At 47.0% G+C, this 25069-nt stretch overlaps 1 long non-coding RNA gene across 5 annotated transcripts in view; it reads right to left on the bottom strand.

Moving 5' to 3' along the window:
• Positions 1–19550, bottom strand: part of LOC118571707 — a 65024-nt gene extending 45474 nt beyond the window's left edge. For 4 of the 5 annotated variants that reach the window (XR_004943384.1, XR_004943388.1, XR_004943385.1 and 1 more), the window contains exons 1-6: positions 16992–19550; positions 6873–7016; positions 4008–4073; positions 3339–3390; positions 2153–2253; positions 811–930 (exon numbers count right to left, since the gene is read on the bottom strand). This is a non-coding gene — a long non-coding RNA (uncharacterized LOC118571707). The remainder of the gene's footprint in view (positions 1–810; positions 931–2152; positions 2254–3338; positions 3391–4007; positions 4074–6872; positions 7017–16991) is intronic. The other variant, XR_004943386.1, reaches the window with a different exon arrangement.
• Between the last annotated feature and the right edge of the window lie 5519 nt (positions 19551–25069).

Genomic DNA, 25069 nt, shown 5'->3' with positions numbered 1-25069 from the left:
CCTCTCCGAACAAAATTATGGAGTCGATGTTGATGCCGGGGCTGATGCGGCTGTGGACCTTGGTCCCCTCCCCCTCCATCTGTAAGCCTCCCTCCCCCGGGGCTCCTGTCAATTCCAGCCAAATTCACTGCTAACGGCCCTTGCGGCTGCACGGTGCAGGGGGCCTGCGTTTTAATGAACTGAGGCTCTACTGGGAATGTCACCTGGACAAAGGGACTTTTAAAAAGGGCCGTCATTACCCAGGGTAGGTGGGTCCTGTCTGGATAGAAAAGCCCATGCTCTGCTTCCTAGTAACATTTTTACATTTTCACGGGTAAGTTTGATCATGTGAGCATCAGGGTGTGTCCTTGACAGCCTGAGGATCAGATTTCTCAAGGGCTTCTTTGATTCCATCTAGGACTAGACCCAGGAGACAGAAGAACCCACCTTATTCTAGGAACAGTTCAAGGTCAGGTCATTCATTCTATGAGGACTTTATCTAACTGGCTGGTTTCACCTTGACTGTAACTTGTGGAATTACTGTCAGAATTATCTCTAAATGTGAACCATGAGCTCTCCGTCTCCTTCCCTCTCTCCCTCTTTCTCTCAGTCCCTCTCCAGTCCCCTCCCCCAAACCCCCTCCCTTCTTCCCATGACCACAGTGACAATGAATCTAGAACTTTCCAAGCTCAGGAACATCCAAAGTGAGTCCTGACTGCTTGTCTCTAGGGCACCGAGGGATTCTCGCTCAGTCTGGCCTCTGACCCCCCTGAAATGGGGATAGACATCAGGGCTATTTGTGTTCCCCAAAAGGACATGTTGTCATCCTACCTGCCATCAACAGGACCTCATTTGGAAATGGGGGCCTTTGCAGAAGTCATGAGCTGAGATGTCATTGGAATGGGCCCTAATCCACAGGATCAGTGTTCTCATAAGAGTAGAGACACCATGCTAGGAGGAAAGGGTGGTGTAAGGACAGACATCCAGACACTGGGGAAGTCACAGGTAGAGGCAGTAAAGTCATATTGCCTCAGTCCAGGCCTCTTGGATCAAACAAGGCTAAAGAACAGACAAGCCCCCTCTAGTGAGACCTCTACAGGTGCTTAGATTTAAACTCCTGGTATCCAGAGCCCTTAGAGATCAGGTATCAGTCATCTGGAGCCCCCACTGTTCTTCCTGTGGCACACAGGGGTTCTGGAAGCAGGACCTGTAAGGCTGGGCTTGTAATGAGAAGACAGAGTCCTGTGTGTCTATGGGAGACATACTCCAAGACCTCTGGATGCCAGCATGAAGGCTAATACTGACCTCTGCATGCACAGATGTGTCCCAGCATCCACAGAATTAATTCTGCTAGAGTTGAGGGGGAGGATCAGTGATGGAGGTTAGAGCTATTGATAGGGGGATTGGTTCTAGAACCCTCCACAAATACTGAACTCTGCGAATGTGCACGGCCCTCGTGTGAAATGTCATGAACAGGAACAGGATCATTATAATCGTGTACTGCATTACAGTATCTAAAACATGGGACTTTCTATCTCATTGCCAGGCCTGAGGGGCTGACACTGTGGGTAAGGAGGCAGCTGGATACTTTGCTTCACTCCTTGTGTGGACTTGATCCTGCCTCCTGTGAACAGTGACACCAGTGAGGTAAATACAGAGCTGGTCCACGTGTTATTCAGACTCCAGTCTATGGCTTCTGTGGCTGCTATGTGGATAAACATTGAAGGTTGTTTGTGTTCTCTCTCCCTCTCTCCCTCCCTCTCTCCCTCTCCCCCTCTCCCCCCCTCTGTGTGTGTATGTCTGTTTCTCTGTCTCTATCTCTCTGTCTCACTGTCTCCCTCTGTCTCTGTGTGTTTCTCACTCTGTCTCCCTCTGTCTGTCTGTTTGTTCTCTCTCTCTCCCTCTCCCTCTCTTCCTCTCTCTCCCTCTCTCTCCCTTTCAGTAGCTATACAGAGAAGAAACTTTATGAATTCTGAAGTCCACACTTCCTGGGGTGGGGGGTGGAAAATGTCCTTCAGGGCTACCTGCAATGGATCCAGTTTTCCTTTTTTTGATGTTTCTACATAATTTTGAAATTTTGCCTCCAATCTCTAACCCCTCCATCATTGACCCTTCCCCTCAACTCTAGCAAAACCAGTGCTATGAGGCTCATGCATTTTATTATAGCACTTACCATTCCTGTGTCACTGTGTGTGAGATGGGCCTTCCCGACTACAAAGTGATGTCAACGGCCATGGCACTGCCTTCCCATTCCACATTCTCAAGACTTAATACCTAACAAGGACCAAAAAGTATTTAGCCAATGAAATAGCAGTCACATGGAATAAAGAATGGATAAATGGACAAATAAGTGGACTAAAAATAAAGTGAGGGAAGAGGGGAAGAACTCTGCAAATTGGGGAAATTTTAGGAATCAGGTTGTGTAAAATAGACATGCAAAGAGATCTCTGAAGAGGGAGAAGTTTTTCACAAGGAGGCAAATGAGGTAAGAGAGAAATGTAGCTTGGCAAAGAAGGGGCTTTGGGAGCCATCTGAGCCCACTGCTCCAAGATCACAACCCATTACAAAGCACAGACCTGGCATAAACAGAAGCTCCAAGAGAACACCGTCCCACACAGGGATCCACACAGGCATGGATGGTTGATTCAGAGTTTATAGCTAGGCATGGGAGCAGCCTTGAGCTAGCCACATCCCTCCTCCCTGTCTTGGGTTCCTTACCTAAAGCATACCTAAAACACGGGTCGTTCATACCACTCTAGAAACAAAACCAAATGAGGCACGCAGAAAAAGCTGAGCCTGTCCCAAGGAAGACTTTGATGTTCTCTACTTTCTCAACATCCCCATCGGCACATTCCTGGCCAGTGGGAAGCCAGATTCAGCAGCACATGCCCTGTGTCCTCCTACAGAATGAATGACAGTCATAACTGCTATCTATGGCTTCTGATGTCAGCCTCAGACAAGGAGTACACACTGAGAGAAGCTTGTGGCAGACTTCCTGATACTCTTTAAGATGGAGCTTTCATAGCTCTAACATTCCAGCCATGAGCAGATATCCCAAAGACATTGCTTTATTCAAGCACAACTTCAGAGAGGCTAAAAGCATTGAGATCAGCAATAACGAGGAAGCAGATCTGGATTCTGAGACCCTCTGGCTCCCTGTGGAACCACCACCACACTTGCAGCTTGCCATGACAATGACTTTGAAACCACGGGAACTCAAGAAGTGTATATGCATCTTTTTGCATGAGGACTCCACTACGAAAATTCTCATTATTTCCCACTTCCATGGGGGGAAAAAATGCATTTCCAATTACGTTAAATACATGATTCACACTATTGCTAATATAGGCTATACTTACCTGTTGGCACATTCAATCTGCACTCTCTGAACATCGATATTGCTCCAGATGCCTGCATGGAACAATTTCTATGCTATTGTCACTATTTTTTTTTAATTTATTCTTTAGAATTTCATATATGAGTTCTGTAATTGTATCATTTCCACCCCTTTCTTCCCTCCAACTCCTCCTCTGTCCCCCAATTCCTTCTCAAATTCATGATCTCTTTTCATTTACTATGGTACATATATATTCACATACAAATTAATAAATACAATCTACTGAGTTCATTTAGCGTTACTCATATACATACATGTTTAGTGCTGACCAGAGGGGATGGGATAATCTGTCAAGAACCTCAACTCTAAAGAGTACCGATTGTCCCTCCTCTCACAGCAGTGATTAATTACCTACAGCTCTTTATCTAGGCATCCAGGGATGGGGTCCTGTGACATTTCCTCCAACCCCATTGGCTTGTCAATTGGTTGTGTCATTTTCTAGTCTTGCTTAGCTAGCCATATTGTTGAGATTGCATGGGTGTGACTTCCCTGACATATGTAGAAGACACTACCTCCCAGCACCCATCTTGGTCCTTGGGCTCTTACAATCTTTCTGTCCTATGTTCCAAAAAGTTCCCTGAGCCTTAGATTTAGAGGGTACATTGTAGATGTATCAATTGGTGTTTGGTACCTCACAGTCAGGGTCAATTGTTCTGTGTTTTGACCAGTCGTGACTTTCGCTGATGGTCTCCATCTGCTGCAAAAAGAAGCCCCTTTGATGAGTAGTAGGAATTGTGCTTATCCGTGGACATAAGGATCAGCATTTAGAACAGAGTTAGAAGTTATACTAGTTCACAGAAGTAGCAGTGGTAGATTCTCCTCTAAGGCTATAACCCCACCAGCCACAGGGAGTGGGTTAGGTTTCCAACACCAAGCATGAATTCCCTCCTATCAAGTGGACTTTAAAAACAGACAGCTGTTGGTTACCCCTGGGATAGAAGTACCACTGGTACACTTTTGATGCTATGGTTATTTGTTGTAGTATATAGCCATTAGAATTCGGTAGAACTGTTGATCTTTTCTTTCTTGGAAGCATATATGGCTCCTTCTGGTACTATCCAAGCTAGTCCTCCAGAAGGAGGCTTCCAAGTCAATCCCAGCTCAGTTGCTTTGTCCAAAGTGTGTGGTATGCCTTCAGTAATAGGTTCTTACCTTCCATTTCTGGGAACCGATCAATACTGGCACTATTTTTCTAAGCAACTAGAAAAAAAAATTCTGGGAATTCTAACTCATGTGAATCACCTAAAAGTCTGGCTTTGGGACAAGAAGGTTTTTAGGAAGACCTTTTAGGAAGCCTTCTCGTGCCCCAGCACTCAGAAGGCTAAGGAGAAAGATCAAGGCCAGCCTGAGCCATGCAGAGAGACATTTTTGAGAGAAAAGTGATGGCAGAGAGACTAGGAAAAAGAGGGGGTTACTAGGGTTGGAGAGATGGCTCAGAGGTTAAGAGCACCGACTGTTCTTCCAGAGGTCCTGAGTTCAATTCCCAGGAACCACATGGTGGCTCACAACCATCTGTAATGAGATCTGGTGCCCTCTTCTGTGTACATAATAAATAAATCTTTAAAAAAAAAAAAAAAAAAGAGGGGGATGCTACCTCTGTCCTGGCTGTCTAATGGCTACTTAATTTAAAATTTTTTTGTGCTTCAATTTCCCGATTTATAAAACATAATATCACCCTAAGCCAGGGGTAGCTGGCATGTGACTGTGTTTAGCAAATCCTGCAGAATGAGGAAGATCCTGGTAATGCCCCTCAAATCCTGATGAGTAGAGTGGCCTCATTGTCCAGCTGTGTTATTCAGTGAGTATCACAGTTGCCCTTCTCTGGCTACCACACTGAACTCCATGTGGGTCAGACTGGGCCTTGCACATGCCCTTCTAGCTGACCTTACCTGTGTTTGGGATGAGAACCATCTCCTGGCTGTGTCAGAGATAACCAAGTCTGAAGTTGAGGTCACGATGCCTCCCTGAGCAACTGACCAAGCCACTGATGTATCAGGTCCCTTGAGGAACCTACCAACACTGAAACTTGTACAAGTCCAAACAAGCTTCTCTCTTCCCCCAAGAATGAATCCTGTTCAATTGTGTTCCCAGTTGATGGCACCACAGTGGAACTCACTCCCTGAAAGCCATAGGGCTCACAAGTCAATCTAACCACTGTTGTAGAAGTCCAGGAACTCAGTCCTCAGGATTCTGGTGGAGTCAATCGCCTCTCCATTATCTTTTACCCAGAGTCCAAATGTCTAGCCTCATCCTGTCCCACTTGCAACCAACCCTCCTGCTGAATGAAGGTGGAAGCCTCTCTGAGAAACCCCATATTTGCCTTCATGTGGCCATTGTTGCAGTTCTCACTGCCCGGATACCAAGTCCTGTGTCGTCGGGTTTCATTTTTGCTGTGCTGGGGATGGAATCCAAGGCCTTGCTCAAGGCATGCCACATCCCCTGACTAACCCCGAGACTTTGTAAAAATGCAGCTCAACTTCACGCTGCCAGGGTGTTATTGATCATTACTTTCCTAGTCACTGTGTCCAAACCCCTGACAAGAAGTGGCTTCAGAGAAGAGAGATGCATTCCGGCTCCTCACAGCTTTGAGAGATACAGCCAAGTGGGAGAGGAGGTAGGAGCCTGCGGCTATGACACCTCACCTCCTCACATCTCAATAGTACAAGAAGAGAAGGAGTCCAAATGAGGGACCAGGGTCCATCCCCAGCAGCCCACTTCCTCAGGCTAAGCCTCCTGTCCTAGAGGTTCCATGTCTTCCCCAAATAGTACCACTGTCTGGAGACCAAGTGTTCATACACATTAGCCTGAGGGTGGGGCGGGGGGCAGGTCATCTTCAAGCCATAGTATCTGTCAGGGGCTGTCTCTGCTCTCTAACATGCCCACCTCAGTGCACCAACCCAAACACAGCACTGTGTGTTGTCTATGGATACAGGGATGCTGTCTCTCTAGGCTTTCCAGACACCATGACGACGAGGTCCATTCCCAAACTATTTGGAAGACAAAAATAAACATCAAACATTTTCTCCACCAGCCATTGTGCTGGCTATATAATAATGAGCAGTCAATTTGTCACGTAGGATTTTTTTTAAAGCTCCCAGACATGTCTATGAAAATCACCTACATGGGGACCAGATATTGATGGTGACTTCCCTGAAATTGTTTCAGCCTCTTGGTCTTTTAGGAGGTGACCTACTTATCCACACACATGTGGAGGTGCTGAGAGCAAGTGTCAGCCCTCCTGGCACACTCCAGGCCATTCTCAGGCCTGTGGATATCCTCTTGAAGTAATTGTTTCCTTCAGATATGCTTAGAGTACTCCTGGCCTTCCCCGTATCCAGCATCAGACACATTCCCCCATGTTCCTTCCACCCTTTTGCAAGTAGCATTTGTCTCTGCCATGATAGGACTCTGTTGCCTCTTAAACTGACCCCAAACTGTCCTCATTCACTATAACATGGGACTGAACATTGTAAGATAGATAGCTACCATCACTCACCTGTGACCCTCTGTTGAAAGCTTCTGGGGTGCCAGTGGATCATTCTCAGTCCCCGAGGGCTGTGTATTTCTATTATGACACCCACAGAGGCACTAGCAATGGTCCATAGATGTCTCCACAATATCACCTGCACACAGTAGGTACCTAAGAATATTATTAGCAATATTGTAGCTCACCTATAACCTTCCAGCCCTAGACAGTATACTGTCATGTTTCTGCTGGCCACCAGCTATTGATATATGCCTTTCATACTTGAACAATTTAATGTGTACATACATTTATTCTGGTTAATAGTAAGTAAATAAAGGCTACATTTTATTAGGGGTTGTAACAACATTATTAAATTCTCACATATATAAAGCCAGATGTATTAGCTACATATATTTCCAGTCTTATTCTTCACTTCTATAATACTGGGTGAACTTCGAAGGAAAGAAAGATAAAGAAGGAAGAAAAAAAAGAAATGAAAGTGTCTGGCAGATACATATTTTTAAAAGTCACCTTCCATCTGAGGAATGGCTCAGTCTCTAAAATGCTTGATGTCCAAGTGTGAGGACCTGCGTTCGATCCCAATAACCCACTTCAAGAAGCCAAGCACAGTGGCACACACTTGTGATCCCAGCGCTGCAGAGGCAGAGACAGGTGGAGCCCTGGGTTGGCTGGGTAGCCAGCTTACTCTGTCTGGTGAGCTCCAGACCAGTGACAGATGTGGTTTCAACAAAACAAGGTAGAGAATGCCTGACAAACAACACTAAGGTGGACTCTGGCCTCCACTTACATGCATGCATGCTCCCACACTTACATACACACACACACACACACACACACACACACACACATACACACTTGCTCAATTGCATACTCACACAAACTTGCTCATCCAAACACTTGCAAACTCACACATTCTCACACTCACTCATTCACATACTCACATTCTCACTTGCACGTTCATGAACTCACATACCCATACAATCATGTATTCACACTTACACAGTAATATACTCACAATTGCTCATTTGAATGCTCAACTTTCACATATATTCACTGGCTCATACACATACATGCTCTTATACACAGGTACTTGCAAACTCATGCTTACACATGCAGTCACACACACACACCACTCATACATACAGTTTATGCTTAATGTATATGCACTTTCATGCTATCAAAAGCCGGAGGCCACCAGGTTACCAATGCTGATTCTTTGTTAGGGGGGAGATGCCCATGAATACAGGATTTTCTATGTAAAATGTTGTTTGATGTACAATCTGATGTGTGATTATACCACCTTTAAAAATGCTGCTTTTTGAAGTGTTTAATTACTTGAAGAAATGCTTAGGTGATGCACACAAACTTATTTGCACACCTTGATGTCAAGAAAAGTTCTATAGGAGGAGTTGAACAAAGGCCTAACAATGGTGATGGTGTCCCCTCACTGCACAGCTGAGGATAGCTGCTTTTACCTTCTTAAAAGCAAACCCTACAATGTTTGAACATTTCCCAGTAAACATATATAATAAGGTGCTCTGAAAATTGGTCTTAAAACTAAAGAAGCCTAGCATTTGATTTTCTAGATGTTGTCTTCTTCATCTTCCTCTTTATGATGTGTTTATAAGTTCAAAGGATAAGTCATTAATTTCCTCCAGCAGATAAAGACTTAGTTTTAAAGCAACATGAGAGCCATAAACAGGAGGCTCTGAAGTTCCTGGGAGCATGGAGGGTCTCTCACAACCAACAAAGTGGGTTATCCAATGAGAGGATGTAGAGTGTCAGCATATCTGAAGAGAATACTGATCTGGACTCCATCTCAGGAGGGAAATGAGTCAGCAACATGGTGCTGAGGAACCCTTGAGTCTAGCCCTTGGTGGCCAAGAGGAGAAGGTGCCTTCTCTTCCCTTCATCTCCACAGTGTGTAGACTTCAGAGCCCACCAGCTCCTCTCTAGAAGCCCACTTGTGGTCGACTCGCTAAGGAGAAGCATCGGGCATCACTCCTGGGTGCCGAGGCTCAGGAGCCCTTTCCGTCCCACATCAACAGGCAGTTCATCTGTTCAACTGGATGCTGACATGTCATGCAGCACCAGATCCTCAGACCCTCTCTCCTGGCTCTGCATTCTTCCTGGTGGTCTGAAATATCATTTCTGGCTGATAAACCCTCAGGTTATATCCACAGCCATGACTCCTTTGGTAAACCTCCAATTTGTTTCCACCTGATGCTCTTCAGTAATTATAATGGCGAATTTCACAAGAAACTCAAATTTTAAATAAAAAAAAAAAATGAGAAGGTCTGACTCCCCAATTCCTGAGCTCAGGATACCTCCCATGGACATTCTCCTTGGTGAAATTGGAACTTGCTTGTATTTTCCAGGTCAAGAGAACTGAGAGCCATAGATCATTAGGTATGCAAACCATACTCAACATGTTCTCCCTGGGAGAGGTGATCCAAATGACTCAGAGAACTTTAGGAAGCCATGCCTTTACATCTCCTCAAAGCCACAAAATGAACTCTATGGTCACACCCTGTTGCCCCCACAGAGGACTCATGCAGAAGTTGAACAAGCAAGCTAGTCACAATGATACAATAACTCAAGCTAGCAATGGGGGCTGACCCACAGAGAAATGGTACATCTCATCCAGAGACAGGGGGCCATCTGCTTGTCTCCTCTGCTCTGACTGTGTGGCCACCCAGGTAGGATGAAAATGTCCAAAACAAGGAAGGCCAGAAGGTTGGCTTGTCCATGCTGGCCACTCATCAAGTCAACCAAACACAGAAGTGTTCTTGGTTGGTTACATGGGAAGCAAAGTTGCCCTAGTCAGAAATGGAGTTGTCAGCAGCCCACACTAAGCATCCATCAAAACTCTCTGGCTGATGCCCATGGGATGTGGTTCAACCCACATACTGGTGAAGAATTATTCCACAATTCAGAAAAGCAGATAGCAATGTAAAGTCAGTGTTTTCACAGCCCCAGAGGGGATGATGGTCACTGGGCTCCCAAGGTGGGGCGAGGCCCTCAGCACCTGATTAAAGTCACACCTTGAAATAGGATAGCATCCTCAGCTGTCAACCAGAAAAAGAAAACCCAGAGCCCTGCTCCCAGGGAAAGTATCCTCACACAGGCAGGTGGGTGTATCTCTCTCTTTGGTCCAAAGCAATTGGAATTTGGTATCTTTTCCCTTGCCTGGTGGGAACTCATGACAGGCATGCCCATACAGTAGCAGAGCTGCTGCTCTGTGTTTAGGGAGACACAGATAACCTCCTTATCCATAGTCAAGGATTCTCCCACACGATGGAATTACCTGGATAATGACAGACCTCGGGAACATCTGACGGCAGAAACCTGACTTCACTATCACTCTCTTGAGTTCTATAGACAGGGTACCCTGGGTCTAGGGGGTGTCATTGATATAAACAACCGAGCACCATACTCCTGGGTCCTTGGGTACCCAAATGCAAGCTGCTGGAGGGCAGGTGGATTGCAGAGCATGTACTTAGAACAAAGGGCTTTTCTGTATCAGAAAACCTTCCTTTTGTTTAGACAGAAAAGGAGAAGTGATGGAGAAATGCCTTTCTGTATACTGTGAAAATATGTTGCTCTGATTGGTTGGCAAATAAAGCCATTTGGCCAATGGCAAGGCAGCTTAGAGGCAGGCAGAAAATCCAAACAGATAGACAGGAAGAGAAAAGAGAGGCAAGGCAGATGTCAGTTGCCACCAAAGGAACAACAGACCAGCAGACCAGTAAGCCTCAGCCACGTGGCAACTTACAGATTAATAGAAATGGGTTAACTTAAAATATAAGAACTAGATAGCAAGGAGCCTGCCATGGCCATAGTTTAAAAATAATATTAGCCTGTGTGTGTTTATTTGGGTCTGAGTGGCTGCAGGACGGGTGGGTAAGAGAGATTTGTCTTGACCACAGGCCAGGTGGGATACAGGAAAGCTTTAGCTACACAGCTATGTACCAGGTGTTGCACCAACCACTTCTTCATGTTGTCTCACTTCATCCCCAGCAGTCCTACAAGGAAGGTGCCATTTCTCCTGGCATGCTACTGACCTGGGTAAGACTTTACACAATAACCATGACTTGTAAAGTCCACCAACAGTAGCTTGGCATCCGGGAGAATGCCAAGTATTCACACACCCTCAGGAACAAGGTGTCCCCAGCTGTCACAAAAGACTGGGAACAGTCCAATGAAGCCCCAGTGTACAGTTGCAGCCATCAGGGTACTGGCCTTCCATGGAGCAGGCAGATGTTCCGTGTGGCTTCCACAGAGAGAGCGAGCTTGCAGGGACAGCCTACTTTTCTGCAAGTTACAGATAAGAACCACATCTGTGAGGGTTCTGTGTCCATCTGGTGGTGAGAGTCCCCATCAGCAGGAAGAACCACCATGGCTCCTCGTGTAACAGGGCTGACCTGTGTTGTGGGCCCATCTTAGACAAGCCAAGATGAGACACAGTGAAAGTTAAGGCCAGGATGACAGATGCCTTTGCTGGTCCAGCCCCTGTGTCTTTCTAGACCCAAGAGTGGGCCCCACAGTCCCTCCCTCACCCTTCCATCCTCCTCTGCGGGTCTGCAGCTGTCTTAGTCAGTGTTCTATCCTATGAAGAGACACCATGACCAAGGCAACTCTTATAAAAGAAAGCACTTAGCTGGGGCTTGCTTACAGTTTCAGAGGTTTAATTTATCATCATCATGGCAAGGAAGTGCAGCAGCACACGGGCAGCAGTGGCATTATAGAAATATCTGAGAGCTATATCCTGATCCACTGGCCAAGAAAGAGACTCTAGCCTTGTCATGGACCTTTGAAACCTCAAAGCCCATCCTCAGTGACACACTTCCTCCAACAGGCTACTCCTCCTGACACTTTCAAAGAATGCCACTCTCTGTGACCAACATTCAAATCTAGGGGCCTATAGAAGCCATTCTTACTCAAACCACAGCAGCAGCCATTGCCAAGGTGCTGCTCTAGATGCACTAGAAAGTACCCTCTCTGACCTGCAAAGTACAACCCCAGAATCTTGCAGCATTTTCTAGTAATCCTACCATGCAGACACTAAGTGTCTGGAAGCTTTGAGAAACATCCTGCCTGGTTCTTGTTTAATGGAAGAGGCATGAAGAGGCTCTGAGCTAGGGCACGTGGATGCATTATCAGGATCATGATGATTTTGTGCTATCCCTTAGACGGTTTGTGTGAGCCATGGTTCTCCCCACACAGAACAGACTAAGCTGCTCTAGTTGGTTTGGGAGTGACTTCCTTGTCAGGGGAGTCAGGATCAGTCTGACCTTTCTAAAATGAAAACACCATGCTTATGTGAGCAAAGCCATTTTGAGCCAGGGTTTTCCCAGGCTGCCCCACATCCATCACCCCTGTCTCTAAAGATGATCCCCACAGGGCTGGTGACTCTGAGAATCCAGTGTGTCTCTTACTGATTGTGAGTAGGGAGGCTGGGCATCTTATCACAGATTGCAGAACTTGGATCCTCAGGTCCAAGCTGAGAGAAGTGATCAATGAATTCAGAAGGGCAACAGTGGCCCATTGCGGTGTCTTCTCAGCATCTGTTCCCCGAGCCCTTCCTATCAGACTCCAGCTCTCCCTGCTGACAGAAGCAGTATCAGTTCCTACCCAGGGATCAGGATGACACCTCAATACACCAAGTCTCCCCTGAGACAGATGACAGGAGTGGAAGTGAAGCTGCCAGTATCTGCTACATCCTGATGCCACACAAAGGAAGGTTTGAGCAAGCATCTCCTTCCCAAATGCTTACCGAGAATGCCTACTAGCCAGAGCTTCAAGGGAGTGACAGTCAGGTCTCTATGGTAGGTACCGTCACATCATTGTTTTCAGATGAAGACAGTGAGGCATGAGAGGTTGGATAACTTGCCCCTGATCACACAGTGCAGCAGGTGCAGGCAAGGCTGGGCGATGACTGAGTGTCCCTACTATGGCACATTTATGCCTGAGGGGTGTGCTACACTCCTGCCTGCCATCCGTGCACTTGTGCCACATGCCGTGTTCATCAACCCCCTCCCCTGATCATTAGAACAGCTCCATGGGGCAGGAAAAGGGATCCAGGCATCAGAGTATGATAGAGAGCAACATTAAACCCAAATGAACAGGAACCGGTAAAAGGAAAAACACGGCCTGTGAGTGATAGGGAATGGCACCCAGTGCCTAGAGGAGCAGCCCTCTGGTGCACAAGGTGACCTCATACACACACACACACACACACACACACACACACACACACACACACACAAAGAAATACATGCTGCAGGACCCACACAGTGTTCTGGAAGACCCACACTGCACGGCTGTTGTTCAAGTTCCTTCTCCCAAGGGAGATATAAACAATGTCTACCCCTCTTTCTATGGTCTCAACGACAAATGCACTCTGGGGGACAAATGAGTTTACTGGGCTTCCTTGCAGAGTAGTGGGTGAGGGGCCACAGAAACAGTCACACTGAAAGATCTGCACCCAGTGAGGATGATAGCTCCCCATGGCCACAGAAATAGAGGCCTCCTCCCTAGTCCTTCCAAACTATACACTTCTAGTCCCTCCCTGAGGCCACCTACAATTGGAATACAAATGCATAGATCTGTTTAGGGAAATTTCTGGATACTGGGTGAGGGTCCTATAACCTCCTCTGGCTATCTTTTGGTGAGAAATGAGGAAACATGATTAGTCAATGAGCCTAGCTAGGATGATCTTTTGCAAGTAAGCATAGCTGAACTCATAAAAATGGTGGCAGTTTGGCTTGTAGGATAATCCTGTATAACAAAGGAACAGATCAGCTCCCACCAGGGCCAGGGCATGTCAGCTGCCCACGAAGGGGCTCAAATCCAATTTGGGAGGTTGGAATGTTCTATCTAGAATGATGGTGGAAGTGGATGCACAGCTACATGTTATCACACTTTAAATACTGGACTTTACTATCTGAAAATCACACTCAATTAACCCAAATCCAAAAAGTGTATAGCCTGACCTGGTCTACTATGTATCTCTAGGAGAGTTAGGCCTAGGGCCCTGGACCATGGAGTCCTTCAAAGCAGCCAGTAGGAGCCTGATCTCAGTGTTCCAGGGAGGCACTGGGAATTTCTGTTTGTTCAGTCATACATTGTGCAGCCTTGTGGTTAGCAAAATTATAAGTGGGGAGACTTTTCAAGACCTGGATCTCACACACTGCAGTGGATCAGAGGGCCCGCTGTGGATAGATACGTGGGGACGCCAGTGGCATTTCTGAAGAGGATGTAGACAGAGGGAGTGAGCATCTCCTCACAGGAGCCCTTATTAGCATTCTCATCAACACCTCCACATGGATTAGCAAGGATCTCATGTTCCCACAAGGGACCTGCTTGTATTGAAGGAGGCAAAGCCCGGCTCTGTTTACACTCTGTCTTGTGCATTCACAATGAACTCCATTTGCAGAATGGCATGTTCACCAGCATGAGGAGGGTGCTCTCCCTAGATCCAAGGAAGAAACCACAGCACTGAGTCCTAAACACCTTTGCCATGTTAGTGAGAGTGCAAGCATAATGTCCCTCCCATATTTGTAGGAACACAGTGTAAGTCCCCATTGTTCTCACATCAGAGTGAGCTAGTTAGAGGATACCACTAGTAATCAGAGGGAAAAAGTGGGCTGCAGACTCTCCCCACTGTCCTGGTTCCAGAGGACAAAGAGCTCAGGTGTTGCCAATTCCCATAGCCATTACTCTAAGTCAAGAGCAAGACTATTGGCTGGGTAGCTATTTTATGGGCATTCATTCCCTGTGCTGTTATTAACCCTCAAGTATCTGTAACAATCCCCATCCCCATTGCCACACAGGCAGACACTACAATTGGAGATCAGGGGACTTGTTTCTGAGATCTGCACAAGGTCGTGATGAAGGCAGAGACAGTGCTTTCTAGGTAGCAGCATTCACCCTGAGCTATCTGCACCCTCCACTGAGCTTCATAACAACCCTGTAAGTATGATATATGGCAGAGAGATCATCTCTACACCAGAGCCCCGTGTCTTCTGCAACACGACACTAACTGATACTGTTGGCCGTGGGTTGCTGACATCTGGGACAATCTCCTAGTCCCCTTGTTCAGCCTGGAGCTGCATGATTCATTTCTGGGAATGGAAGTGAGCAGAGATGATGTGTGTCAGTTCCTGGCAAGGCAGGCTCTTGAAGAGTGGGTGGGGCTTCTTCCCATGTTCCTTCTCTTTCCACCCACAAGCAGAGGCCTCATGGGTCCTTGGGCCAGCATAACCATGAGATAGAAGGGTCATCCTCAGCTGCCAGCCCACACACTCACATGGACTCCTAGCAAGCCAAAGATGGGTTTATGGTGCCAGGTGCTTTTATAGCAGCTGGCTCCTCCTAGTGAACCTGGCACCATTTCACCCATGCTACAAAAACCAAAGACCAGGGAGGTAAGCCCAGTGTGGGTTCTTACTGAACATCTCCTCTTCCAAACCCTCTCTCTCCACCCCCTGACCTGCTTTGGAGATCTGAGTCTGCTGATTTGCCCACTGCAGAAACCTGGAGTGAAGACAGGACTCCACCTCTAGAGGGAGTTAGTCCCACCCCCACAACAAGAATGGTGGGACCCCACAGGATGAACAAGGTGCCCCTGGGAGGCTCAGTGTCAGTGACTATGATGCCTCACATGGCAGCAGCAGAGCCTACCCTGTCTCCAAATATAGTCGTGTTGTTTGCCAGCTCCCCTGAGACCAAATGGATAGCTAGAGCTTCTCCCATTCCTGGGTACTGGTTTTGTCTTCCCAAATGGTAATTAATGCATTTCTACCTGACCATGGGATATTTTGTACCCAGGTACTAAAGCAGCTCAGCCCTGTTTCTACAAGAACTGATCATGAACCCTCATTCTGAAGGTAGTGAGCAGGCTGTGGGCCCTGGGAGCAGTATGGGACCTCCAGAGGTAAATGGGAAACCAGATTATTTTACAGTTTTGCTTCACATGCATCAGGCTCTCAGAAAATATTTGTTAAATATGCAGGTTTCATTTAAAGATGAGAGGCATGGCTGGGATGTGGGTCACTGGTCAAGTGCTCTGCTTAGAATAGACAAGGCACTGAGTCTGATCACCAGCTGGAGAGAGACAGAGATGGGAGAGAGGGGATGATTTGATCACTAAATGAGGGCATCCAAAATTATACCCACCATCATTATCATTCCATGAAACAAAATATTTAATAATCCAAAGAAATAGAAAGACTGGACCTATATAGCTCAGTTGGTAGAGTACCTGCCTAGCAAACATGAAGTCCTGGGTTCAGTGCCCAGCACTACATAAATCAGGCATGGTGGGAATACCTGTAGTCCTTGTACTCATGAGGGAGAAGCAAGAATATCAGAACCCAAGCTCATCCTTGGCTCCTGTCCTGGTTTGTTTCAACTGTCAACTTGATGTGGCCCAGTATCACTGGGGGAGTCTCGATTGCAGGATCAGCCTATGAGCATTGCTGTGGTTGTCTTGCCAATTGATATTGGAGGGTCCAGCCCACTGTGGGTGGCACCATCCCTAGACAGGTGTTCCTGGGCTTTATAATAAGAAAACAAGCTAAACAGGAACTTAGGGGCAAAGTGAAAACAGTGTTCCTCCATGGTTTCCACTTGAGCTCCGGCCCTAACTTTCTCAGTGATGGACTGTGACCTGGAAGTGTGAGTTGAAATAAACTCTTCCCTCTCTTGCATTAATTTTGGTCATGGTGTATATTAGAGACACTCAAAGCAAACTAGAATGGTTATACAGTGAGTCTAAGGCCTGTTGGAACTCCATGAAAACCTTTCCCCAAAAATCAAAAAGTACCACCACCACCACCACCACCTAAAAATAAATAAATAAATAGAAAGGAAGAAAGGAAGAAAGGAAGGAAGGAAGAAAGGAAGGAAGGAAGGAAGGAAGGAAGGAAGGAAGGAAGGAAGGAAGAAAGAAAAAAAGAAAGAAGGGAGAGAGGGAGGGAGGGAGGGAGGGAGGGAGGGAGGAAGGGAGGAAGGAAGGAAGGAAGGAAGGAAGGAAGGAAGGAAGGAAAAAGAAAATGAAAGAGGAGGAAATAATCTCAAAATACCCTTTGCAAGCATGCTCTGGACACTCTGAGCAACACACACCTTATTTGTGCTTTCCTGGCAATCCCACAGTGGTGACTTCTTGCAGGCTGCCACAGGCTTGTGCCCTTGTGAATGGAAGTGTCAGGTATTGGAGAGTTGGTGCAGACTGGGCCTGGTTCTGCCTTCCCGTTTTGTCTCTTTGGCAATCAGCTGCTGTGCCAAGTTCCACTTCGGTAGCTCTGGAATAGGAACCCGGAAGAGACTCTTCATCCTTCAGCACCGTGAGGTGGGCGTCCTCAGAGCGCCACCCGAGGACACCTGCTGTGGCCCTGGTTTGGTCTTCAGGAATCAGAGGCTGTGGAGAAAGTGGGAAGACTTGTGTGGAGACGGTGTAGCTTGACAGCTCAGCCCTATCCTTCCCAAGGTACAGATGCACTAGGCAGGCCCTGATGTGTCGGCCACACATCCTCACTGACACACACACCTCAGTCCCCCTCTTGTGCCGTTTTCACGAGTGGAGGACTGAAAAGATTCAGAAGAATGCCTAACTACTTTAGATATCAGCGCTCCTCACCTCCCGCTGTGGTGACTTAGAACCCCAGGCTAGACCTGGTTCCCTGCTGTGTGTGCCACATGGAGGGAGCTGGTGAGGAGCCTTGTACCAGATCAGCAGTACATGTGAGCCCAAGTCACAAACGGTATACCAAGACAGTGTTAATTATTATGGAAAACACAGCCAATAAAATCAGGTCCAAATGCCTGCCTAGTCCACACAGGACCCAGGAGAAGAGAGTCTCGTGATCCTTGGAAGCCCTGCTTGACCTTCCACAGCCTTTCTGATTCCATCTTGACTGCTTGCTTCTGGCTTCCTATTTCTCACACTCCTCCCTCAGAGTTATTGCTGCATCTGTCTTTCTTAGTCACCCACATGACTTGACTGTTCACTTCTCTAATGTCCTCACTAAATGTCACCTTCCAGTAAAACTATAGTTGGCCACACACCCCCAAACTCCCTATAGTCTCCCCTTGCTTAGTTTTTTTTTTTTTCCTTATAACCCATTTCCATCTAATAAAATATTCAGTTTACTTACGTATTTTATCTGATGTCTTCCTCTGGTAGGATGTTGGCTCTGATAGTGATGTGTAATTTCTATCTGTAGTCTACTTGTTTTCAAACCTACATTCTGAGAACCTAGAGCAATTTCTGGGTCACAAAGGGGCTCAATGGGCCCTTGATGGATAAATAGAGCAGGGTGTGTAAGCAAATATCAACTAAGGGATGGAAAACAGGGAAAATGTATAGTGTTTGAGTTGAGCCTGCCAAGTAAGTCCCCCACAGAGGCTCCAGGAGAGCCCTCTGCAAGAACTATTTCAGGACAGACAGACAGCTCAGGCACCTAAGAGAAGGCTAGGGGCATTAGAATAATAGCAGGTGGGACTGAGAATAGACAAAGAAAGCAAAATTCCTTCCTCAGCCTGTGGGAGGATCTGGCTGTAGATACCCACAGCTGGAGCTAGGCTGACGTCTAGCTAGGTTGGGCCTGCCTTCCTCTAGCTCCCAGGAAGTCTGAGTGCTTCACAGTGGTATGAATGGAGATGGGGGCACAGTTCCTGGAAGTTTCCAGACCGTCCAACCGTCTTGTGCTGGCAGAAAGGCTGGTAGCACAACAGAGTGTCCACTGTCTCTTCATGGAAGCTGTGATTTACAAGTTAGCACCAGTCCCTCATTTTACCAATAGAAACTCACATAGCATTCAGAAATAAAGCCCTGGCAAGCAGTAGAGTGTCCTTTGGGGCTGCTGTGGCTACTCTTGGTTAAGTTGTTACTGGGCCTCTTGGTATAAATCCATACCACATTTGAAATAATGCCTTCAGGTCTGCCACAAGAATTACATCCACCTTTTTTTCCCAAGCAAATGAGTTGCATAGGCTTTTGAACTTATGGAAGAGAAACTGAGAGAAAGGGGGTCAGTATTTTGAGTATCTTCTATGTATCTGGCATGGAACTAACTTTATATTGAAATCTCAGGCTTCTGCAGATCCAATGTACAGGGAGAGATGTCAGAACTTGCGTTGGTCCCTCTTCCATTGTGATAATGAAATACAGGAGTCTGGATGAGTTATTTTAAAAGACTGATTTTAGCCTGCCATTTTGGATGTGTATTAAGCTTGGCAAGGACCTCCTTGATGACATTATATCACAGTGGATGACATCACGGCAGGAACATGTGAGAAAAGGAGAGTGCACATGTTGAGATGGTACACAGAGCAGTCTTACATCTTTATAACAACCCTCCATGGGGGTAAAAACCTCAGACACCTCCAAAAATATCTCAGTCCCTTCTGAGCGCATGAACCCATGACCTAATGACCTCCTACTAGACCACATTTCTTAAAGGTTTCCAACACATGAATCCCTGAGGGATATACACTCAATCCACATTCAAACCATGGCAGAGCCCCAGAAACACTGACAATGTGTGTTAGTTCCTCCTTTGCTGCTGTGATCAAACACCATGATCAAGGGAAGTTACAGAAGGGAGAATTCACTATGGCTTCATCATGTGGAACTAGAAGAAAATCATCCTGAGTGAGGTAACCCAGGCCCAGAAAGACAAACATAGTATGTACTCACTCATAAGTGGATATTAGGAATAAAATATAAAATAACCAAGCTGCAATCCACAGCCCCAGAGAGGCTAGGTAACAAGAAGGGCCCAAAGAGAGACTCATGGATTTCCCTGGGAAGGGAAAATAGATGAGATCTCCTGGGTAAACTGGGGGCGGGGGGGGGGGGAGGGAGGGAACTTGAGGGAGCGGGTAGGGCAGGCTGGGCTGAGGAGGCAGGCTGAGGGCAGGGCAAAAAGAGACATCTTGATGGGAGGGGCATTTCAGGGGTTAGGGGGAAACTTGGTGCCAGGGAAACCCCCAGGAATCCACAAGGATGACTCCAGCTAAGACCCCTAGCAGTAGTGGAGAGGGTGCCTGAGGTGACTACACTAATTATCATCAGAGAGCCTTTATCTGGTAACTGATAGAAGCAGATGCAGAGATCCACAGCCAGGCCCTGGGTGGAGCTCCTGGAATCTTACTGAAGAACTGGAGGAGGAATTATGTGAGCCAAGGGGGTCAAGGTCATGATGGGGGAACCCACAGAGACAAATGACCTGAGCTCCTGGGAGCTCATGGACCCTGGACCAAAAGTTAGGGAGCCTGCATGGGACCGACCTAGGCCCTCTGTATGTGTGTGACAGTTGTGTAGTTTGGTCTGTTTGTAAGGCTCCTAGCAGTGAGTCTGTCCATGGCACTAACTAGGGGAGACTACATCCTCAGGTGAGACAAACCCTTCAGAATTTGAAGGTTCAGAGTCCTCATCTCCACCCCAAGTTAAAGGCTCCTTTTTTTGGTCTCTTTATTATTATTATTATTATATTTCTGTTTACACATCAGCCATGGGTTCCCCTATCCTCCCTCCTCCCGCCCCCACTTCCACCTTCCCCCCCATCCCCTCCCCTCCATTCCCATCTCCTCCAGGGCCAAGACTCCTCTGGGGACTCATTTAAACCTGGTGGATTCAATACAGGCAGGTCCAGTCCCCTCCTTTCAGGCTGAGCAAAGTGTTCCTGTGTAAGCCCAAGGTTCCAAACAGCCAGCTCATGCACTAAGGCTCCTTTTTTAAAAAAAAAACCAACCTGTGCTCTTACTTTACCCTCTGACATCCTCCGAGGCTGGGGCTTGAACTTTGACTGTGGGTTAGCCAACATTATAATAAGGGATTAGGTTTGATTTTCTACAACTTGAGTTCTGCGGCTGCTGGAGAGGAAGATTTTCTTCCAGGGCACACTTACAAGCTCATAGACTATTTAGTACATTGGGAGCCAATTAATTTTCTATTGAGCTCATGCTTTTCCATTGTCCGTTTAGAGCTTCTAGGAGCATCCAACATTGTTATCTTCCTTATTTATCCACAAATGGTCAAAAGTTTTATACACGGTTGCTAAATTTCTTCTTCCCCACAGTAAGCTCTTTAAATATTTCTAACCACAGGCTTTCAGCCCATGACTCTGGATGTCTTACCCAATGTGGTGCTGGGGTCCTGGGACCCCTAAACAGCTGCTGGTCTTCATTCTACATTGGAATCCTGAAGATGTTAGATCTCACACAGGCAGCAGCAGAATAGATGAATGAGCAGGCAAGTGGGAAGACAAGCAGGCAAAAAACAAAGTTGCCTACTTCAGTATCCAGAAGGTATGGTCAGACTTCAGGTAGATCTTCCTGTTTTCATAATCTGATTAAGGAAATCCCTCACAGGGATGCCTGGCAGCTTGAGTTTTAGTTGATCACAAACACAGTCAAGTTGACAACCAGGATTAGCCATCACATGGTGCTAATCATCCACTTCAGCACAAACCTCCTGACCTGTTGGGTCTACAGTCACACAGCCTCTGTGTAGTTCCTGGGACTTCTAGGTATCAGACACACTCACGACGTGTGACTCCTAGCTCCTACCACAGCTCTGTAGAGCCAGGGATGGATCACCTATATTATATGCATATGACCACAGCTCCTGAAATGTATGTAGCAGGCTTTTGTCAGGATCCATGGTGACTTGAAAGTTCAATATGGACTAGACTGAGGGGTCTCTTAAATTGTCTCATCACTTGTGGACCTTAAATCCAGACTCCACAGAGACTCCAGCATGCCACCAGCAACCCAGACAGAAAGCCACCTTTCACTAGATGGTTGGGTGCACCCACAGAGCCTCTATTTCTGGAAATGACACCGAACAAGGGAATGGAGCCTGCTTGGTGCCACAGGAAGCTGATACACAGGAGAGGTGAAGAGGAGGAGGAGGAGGAGGGGCTGATCTCCAGATCACTCCCACCCAAGCTCTGCAAAATGGTACTGTGTATCCCCGAAACTGCCAGCTCATCTGACAAACAGGCAGCAATAGCGCCCACCTCAGCCTACTTTCTGGGGCTGTTGGGAGGATTTCAGGGAGGCAACAGGGTCTCCAGGCTGCCCTCCGACCCTCACTGTCCTGCTTGCCAGATATTTCCAAATGCTGCTCCTTCCCTGAAACCCATCTCTCTGCAGATGAAGGCTCACCTGTGCCTCAGACTTCATGTCTGAAAATCAGCCATCTTCCAGAAGCTCCGGTCATCTGCCTTGTGCGTCTACAACTCTCCTTTTATGAAGGGCCAGAGGAGCCATGTTGACCAGACAAGGGACTTCCTCCCAGGAGACTGCCTTCTGCCACCGCCACCCCTTGCCTGCATGCTCTCTACTAGGAAAGCTAGCAGTTTTACAGAAAGTTTCACTGGAGGAAGAGCCTAACCCAGGGACATTTCTCTACCTTACAAGGCCAGGTGCCCCTGTGTCACTCAGCAGGTCTCCATTATCTATCTGCCTCTGGGTGGCTCAGGTCATGTCTCTGACATACACCAGTGCATCTTTGTTGGCAGTTGCCAAATCTAGCTCCCCAGATGTCAGAGCAGTATCTCCTGAGTCATTCTGAAAGCATCCCCAGCTGAGTCATTTCCTAGATCAATGCCTTCACAAGGGCTGGTGTCCTCAAGACCCCTCTGGGAGGTGGTTGTAACTGGCTGAACCATGTCTACCTACTATCTTCTCCCTCCCCTACTTGGCACACCCACACGGTATGTCTACACAGGTAGAGGCAACTAACAGTCCTCATTGACTACCATGGTAACTTTATGTCCTTGAAGTACAAAAGGAGGCTGGAATGTTAGCTAAACTGAAGGCTCATGGGTAATGGAGCCCAAGGCATCTCCTGTGTATAAGAGAAGAGAGCTTAGTACACCCAAAGATATTGCTTGCTTTCAAAAGAATGAGCCTCACTTTCTTGGGCCCTTCCCATCACCATATCCCATCCATGTCCTGCCTTTCACCCAGCTCACAATATAGCCAGGATGGGACTCCTTGTCACTGAAAACTTCAACCTCTATTGCAAGGTCTTAAACAGCCAACAGCTAAGCTGAGATGGACAGGTAGGCAGGACCCAAGGAATTGCTTCCATCATTGTACATAGCCACCAGCATGGTTTGCTAAATGAAGAAGGAGATCTGTATTCAAATCTATGATATATTGACAGCTATGAGATGATAGAGAGGCTTGGACATCTGGACATCATCTGGAAATGGAAAAAAACACAACACAGAAGAGGGCTGGGCAGAGCTGAAGGAACATCTGGAAAGATGGAGGGCATAATAAAAGTCCAGATGCCCACTCCAGAGGCACCACATTCTAAGGCACCAGTAGAGGAACCGCACCAAGGGTGACACGGGACACTATTTACACCAATTTGTCCTAGCAAATACATACATACAATAAACTTTATTCTATCACCAAAGGGCAATAAAACACTAGAGGCAATTTATCATGAAACTCAATAACCTTAGCCTAGTTTTTACCTTCCATGCTAACCTAAAAGCCTAAAGGAATTGCTTCCCAGGTCCTCTGTAGGATACCCACACTTTCTGCAGCATTACTAGCAGCTTTAGGACCAACATTAAGTAAAATAAGGGTTTTATAAACCTAACCACTGAGGTGCCTCCTCAGTATCAGATGATGAGCAGGAGGGGGAGGTGCAGAAGGGAGCACACCTGGAAAGAGACTGACAGCAAGATTCCATCCCTCCGCTCAAACAGCCTGAAATTTAAAACTAAGAAATTGTTTACTTCTGGAGTTTTCTATATGGTATTTTGGGGAGAAGCTGTCATTGGGTAACTGAAACCATAGAAGTTAGCACTCAGGAAATGAACTGCAGGAAGCCATGACTAGGGTGGGAAGAACGAAAATTATGGACAGACGACTACAGCAGACACCACAGAGACAGGACTGCTGTAGACCATAGAGAAAGGATTGCTGCAGACCATAGAGATAGGACTGCTGTAGACCATAGAGACAGGACTGCTGCAGACCACAGAGAAAGGACTGCTGTAGACCACAGAGACAGGACTGCTGTAGACCATAGAGACAGGACTGCTGTAGACCATAGAGACAGGACTGCTGTAGACCATAGAGACAGGACTGCTGTAGACCATAGAGACAGGACTGCTGCAGACCATAGAGACAGGACTGCTGCAGACCATAGAGACAGGACTGCTGCAAACCATAGAGACAGGACTGCTGTAGACCATAGAGAAAGGACTGCTGTAGACCATAGCGATAGGACTGCTGTAGATCATAGAGACAGGACTGCTGCAGACCATAGAGACAGAACTGCTGCAGACCATAGAGACAGGACTGCTGCAGACCATAGAGACAGGACTGCTACAGACCACAGAGACAGGACTGCTGTAGACCATAGAGAAAGGATTGCTGCAGACCATGTTTCATTGCTTAAGTCAGTCTTTAATTGTCCTCCTTCCATGTGCCCTGCTACACATGCAACATAAATATAAAGCCATCTCTTAACTCTAGGGATTCGTGGGTGTGAGAAACGGGGTGTTATAAGTGCAAGAAGTGGATTCCTCCCACATTAGTGGAAAACAAGGATTCACTCAGAGATCTTTTCAGCGTGGGGCTTGGGGAGTCTTAGAGTGGATAATTCTTCAGGCAGTGACAGGGTAGAAGTTCTTCTCTGATATCAGTTTGTATACCATGATCCCCAAAGCAGACACACACACACACACACACACACACACAAACACACACACACACACAAGTACAAAGTGGTGGCATTCTGACCCCCATGGACATCTGATTCTAGGCGGCCAGTGGCAGTGAACAGCACCAAGGACAGACAGACCACTGCAAGACTGCTGACAAGTGCTGCTAACAAGGGCTATGTCCATGATGGCAACTACTCATTCGGAATGGAAAATAGGCCCCACAAATAGCAGACCCCAGGTTAAGGCTCGGAGTCTCCAGGTGACCAGGGTGGATGAGGCACCAAAGGCAACAGGTGACCTTTACCTTGGATATGACATTCCAGAGCGACAGAACTGGAGCTTGGTGGTGCAGACATTTAATCCCAGCACTCAGGAGGCAGAGGTAGGTGGGCTTCTGTGAGTTTGAAGCCAGCCTGGGCTACACAGTGAGATTCAAAACTGTGTGGCTGAGAGGACTGAACCACTGGCCCACAGACCTTCTGCACCTCACTCATTAAATGC

The sequence above is a fragment of the Onychomys torridus genome, chromosome 21, assembly GCF_903995425.1.
Source record: "Onychomys torridus chromosome 21, mOncTor1.1, whole genome shotgun sequence".
Lineage (NCBI taxonomy): Eukaryota > Metazoa > Chordata > Mammalia > Rodentia > Cricetidae > Onychomys > Onychomys torridus.
Note: the sequence above shows the minus strand (reverse complement) of the source record. Positions and strands in the feature narration are given on the sequence as shown.